Raw genomic sequence first — 5,000 nt, forward strand, 5'->3', positions numbered from 1 at the left:
GCTGTTGGTATACAGGGAGAAGAGCAGTGGGCAAAGGACGCAGCCCTGAGGAGTTCCCGTGCTGATGGACCTGGAGTCAGAGACTTCTGTTCCCGGCTTAACGCACTGCTTCCTGTCAGAGAGGAAGTCTGTGATCCACCTGCAGGTGGAGTAGGGCACGTTCAGCTGGAAGAGCTTGTCCTGAAGCAGGGCAGGGATGATGGTGTTGAAGGCAGAGCTGAAGTCCACAAACAGGATCCTGGCGTAGGATGCTGGGGCGTCCACATGCTGTAGGGTGAAGTGGAGGGCCATGTTAACTGCGTCGTCCACAGACCTGTTGGCTCTGTAGGCAAACTGAAGGGGGTCCAGGAGAGGGTCTGTGATGGCTTTGAGGTGTGCCAGGAGCAGGCGCTCAAAAGACTTCATTACCACAGATGTAAGGGCGACCGGTCTGTAATCATTTAGTCCTGTTGGCCTTAGCTTTTTGGGCACAGCGATGATGGTGGAGGACTTGAGACAGGCTGGTACATGGCATGTCTCCAGGGAGGTGTTAAAGATGTTGGTGAACACCGGAGACAGCTGGTCAGCGCAGTGCCTGAGGGTGGCTGGAGAGACAGAGTCCGGCCCGGCTGATTTGCGTGGATTCTGCCTCTTGAAAAGCCCATTAACTTCTCCCTCCTGAAAGGAGAGAGTCGTTTCTGTAGTATGGGTGGGGGATGGGGCCTCTTGGGTGGGAAGGGGTGGTTCAGGACAGTCCAATTGTCTTTCAAATCTACGGTAGAACTCGTTCAGGTCGTTGGCTAGGCGGGAGTCGTTAGTGGTGTGGGGCGCTCTGGGTTTGTAGTTGGTGATGTGCCTGAGCCCTTTGGCAGACAGAAGCAGCGTCGTTAGTAGAGAACTGGTGTTTTAGTGTCTCTGAGTACAGTCGTTTAGCCTCTCTCACCGCTTTGCTAAACCTGTTCTTCGACTCCTTGAATCTGTCTCTATCCCCACTCCTAAACGCTTCCTCCTTCTCCAACCTCAACCTTTTGAGCTTTGCTGAGAACCAGGGCTTGTTGTTGTTAAAGTTCACCCTGGTACGTGTTGGGATACAGCAGTCCTCACAGAAGCTGATGTACACAGCCTCTGTGAGTTCATCCAGACTATTGGTAGCAGTCGTGAACATATCCCAGTCAGTACAGTCTAAGCACGCCCGCAAATCTTCCACAGCCTCACTGGTCCACTGTTTAGATGTCCTCACAGCAGGTTTACAGAGTTTTAGTTGCTGCCTGTATGTACGAATCAGGTGGACCAAGGGAGTTCTGTGCGAGCCGAACAGCCCCGTGACCCACAAGAGAAACATCCCCGCCAAATTCGAGCGTTTGACGGGGTCTATCCGTGAAAAAATATTCACGTTTTTGAGTGCACATGCATTTCTGCTGCAAATGCCTCTGGAAGTTTCATGCCGTTCGTATGCCAATTGTGGCAACACGAAAATGACCCGTTTTCCCATTCCGAGGGATTTCTGTGCGACCCTAACAGCCCCGTGAGCCACAAGAGACACATCCCCGCCAATTTCTAGCGTTTCACGGGGTCTATCCGTGAAAAATATAGACGTTTTTGAGTGCACATGCATTTCTGCTGCAGATGCCTCTGGAAGTTTCATGCCGTTCGTACGCAATGTGGCAACACGAAAATGACCCCTTTTCCCATTCCGAGGGATTTCTGTGCGACCCTAACTAACAGCGCCCGTGAGCCACAAGAGAGACATCCCCGCCAATTTATAGCGTTTCACGGGGTCTATCCGTGAAAAATATAGACGTTTTGAGTGCACATGCATTCCTGCTGCAAATGCCTCTGGAAGTTTCATGCCGTTCCTATGCAATGTGGCCACACAAAAATGACCCGTTTTCCCATTCCGAGGCATTTCTGTGCGACCCTAACAGCCCCGTGAGCCACAAGAGAGACATCCCCGCCAACTTCTAGCGTTTGACGGGGTCTATGCGTGAAAAATATTAAAATTTTTGAGTGCACGTGCCTTTCTGCTGCAAATGCCTCTGGAAGTTTCATGGCGTTCCTATGCAATGTGGCAACACGAAAATGACCCCTTTTCCCATTCCGAGGGAGTTCTGTGCCACCCTAACAGCCCCGTGAGCCACAAGAGACACATCCCCGCCAATTTCTAGCGTTTCACGGGGTCTATCCGTGAAACATATAGAAGTTTTTGAGTGCACATGCATTCCTGCTGCAAATGCCTCTGGAAGTTTCATGCGGTTCGTACGCAATGTGGCAACACGATAATGACCCGTTTTCCCATTCCCAGGGATTTCTGTGCGACCCGAACAGCCCCGTGAGCCACAAGAGACACATCCCCGCCAATTTCTAGCGTTTCACGGGGTCTATCCGTGAAAAATATCATTTTTTTTGACTGCACATGCATTTCTGCTGCAAATGCCTCTGGAAGTTGCATGCGGTTCGCATGCAATGTGGCGACACGAAAATGACCCGTTTTCCCATTCCGAGGGATTTCTGTGCCACCCTAACAGCCCCGTGAGCCACAAGAGAGACATCCCCGCCAATTTCTAGCGTATCACGGGGTCTATCCGTGAGAAATATTCACTTTTTTGAGTGCACATGCATTCCTGCTGCAAATGCCTCTGGAAGTTTCATGCGGTTCGTATGCAATGTGGCAACACGAAAATGACCCGTTTTCCCATTCCGAGGGATTTCTGTGCCACCCTAACAGCCCCGTGAGCCACAAGAGAGACATCCCCGCCCACTTCTAGCGTTTCACGGGGTCTCTCCGTGAAAAATATCACATTTTTTGAGTGCACATGCATTCCTGCTGCAAATGCCTCTGGAAGTTTCATGCGGTTCGCATGCAATGTGGCGACACGAAAATGACCCGTTTTTTCCCATTCCGAGGGATTTCTGTGCCACCCTAACAGCCCCGTGAGCCACAAGAGACACATCCCCGCCAATTTCTAGCGTTTCACGGGGTCTATCCGTGAAAAATATTCAATTTTTTGACTGCACATGCATTTCTGCTGCAAATGCCTCTGGAAGTTTCATGCGGTTCGCATGCAATGTGGCGACACGAAAATGACCCGTTTTCCCATTCCGAGGGATTTCTGTGCCACCCTAACTGCCCCGTGAGCCACAAGAGAGACATCGCCGCCAATTTCTAGCGTTTCACGGGGTCTATCCGTGAAAAATATTCACTTTTTTGACTGCACATGCATTCCTGCTGCAAATGCCTCTGGAAGTTTCATGCCGTTCGCATGCAATGTGGCAACACGAAAATGACCCGTTTTCCCATTCCGAGGGATTTCTGTGCCACCCTAACAGCCCCGTGAGCCACAAGAGACACATCCCCGCCAATTTCTAGCGTTTCACGGGGTCTATCCGTAAAAATGTAGCACGCACCAAAACGAGAAAAGATTTCCATCGCACCTGCACTATTGTATGGACAATGGTAACCTCATGTGAGGACGAAGTGGTGTGCCGGCGGCAGGTTGTTTCCCACGATTTCCGTGAATGAGCGAGCATCTCGAGCTGTGTTACTCCGCCCGAGGAGCCTCTTCTCCTCCAGAGTGCGTTGGGAAGGCTGTCCCTTGGGTTGTAGCTGCAGGGTTTGCTTGCGCTGTTTCGGTATTGTGCCCTAGGAAGGGCTGCCAACTGCGCGTGAGAGTTAGGGTTGGTTTCAATTGCTTTTGCCGGTCCACAGAGTAGCGAGCATTGAAAGGCCGCTCTAGAGGTGTGAAGGCATGTGTGGTCCCCGCCCCTGCTCCTCCCCACCCCGACGTTGGGTGTGCGTGGTGCTTTACCGCTGCCTCAAATTGGCTGGCCTTGTGTGAAGCCCTGTGTTTTGTGGGCCTTCAGCGCCGTCGTCAGGTGTCCCCCGGAGTATACAGGACAAATTAAGGCCCTCCTTGTGGGGGTGTTTGTGTTCTGTGAAGTCCGTGCCCAAAGGGTGTGTGTTTTACATGGTCTGCGTGGGGGTCCTGTCCGTCCGATTTTGGACGCGTGTGGGGACTCTCCTCTGCCTTGGGTGCATTCTTGCCTCAGGAGAGCGACTCCTGCCTGCCCTTGGGGAGGCTAGGGGCCCGCAAACGCTGCGTGTGAGCCGGGCGAGCCTTTGGGCTGGGCGCCTGGTCACCGTGGTGTGCTTTTGGCGAGTTGAAAGCCGCCAGCTACCTGGTTGATCCTGCCAGTAGCATATGCTTGTCTCAAAGATTAAGCCATGCATGTCTGCGTGCAAACGGATGTTACAGTGAAACTGCGAATGGCTCATTAAATCAGTTATGGTTCCTTTGATCGCTCGACCGTTGCTTGGATAACTGTGGTAATTCTAGAGCTAATACATGCTGACGAGCGCTGACCTCCGGGGATGCGTGCACTTATTAGACCAAAACCAATCCGGGCTTGCCCGGACGCTTTGGTGACTCTGGATAACCACTTGGGCAGATCGCACGGCCCTGGTGCTGGCGACGTATCTTTCGAATGTCTCATCTGGAGACTGATGGTCCAACCCTTGACGCGAGTGCCGCCGGTTGCCTGCAGCGCAGGCCCGAGGCCTCGCCGGCGTAGGCGGCCTGCCTGGTACCAGTCCCTGTGTGCGGTGAGGTGGCCGGGGCACGATGGCTGTGGCTGGCCGTGTGTGTGTGTGGGAGGAGAAAGGGGGTATAGCGAGCCAACGACGACTCTTGGCGGTGGATCACTCGGCTCGTGCGTCGATGAAGAACGCAGCCAGCTGCGAGAAGTAATGTGAATTGCAGGACACATTGATCATCGATACTTCGTACGCACATTGCGGCCCCGGGAGTTCCTTCCCGGGGCCACGCCTGTCTGAGGGTCGCCCCTTTATCAATCGTCCTCCTGCCCAGAGGCGGGTGGTGTGCTACTGGGGTGTCGCAGCGCATCTTGTGCGCTTCGTTCCCCGAAGGGGAGAGAGAGAGAGCGCACCTATGCACGGCGGCGGGTGGTTGCCGCACCTACCGCGCTTGACGGTGGGCTGCAGGAGAGACGCGAACGAAGCCGGT

The 5,000-nt window shown here is 53.5% G+C and overlaps 1 non-coding gene across 1 annotated transcript; it reads left to right on the forward strand.

The window, feature by feature from the left end:
* The first annotated feature begins 4,659 nt into the window (after window positions 1–4,659).
* On the forward strand, window positions 4,660–4,816 carry LOC142912769 (5.8S ribosomal RNA). The gene has a single exon (XR_012934237.1). It is a non-coding gene; the product is annotated as a 5.8S ribosomal RNA (ribosomal RNA).
* Window positions 4,817–5,000: the final 184 nt, after the last annotated feature.

The sequence above is a fragment of the Petromyzon marinus genome, unplaced genomic scaffold (genome assembly GCF_048934315.1).
Source record: "Petromyzon marinus isolate PM22_M1 ecotype Great Lakes invasive population unplaced genomic scaffold, UKy_Petmar_22M1.pri1.0 PM_G_Scaffold_21, whole genome shotgun sequence".
Classification (NCBI taxonomy): domain Eukaryota; kingdom Metazoa; phylum Chordata; class Hyperoartia; order Petromyzontiformes; family Petromyzontidae; genus Petromyzon; species Petromyzon marinus.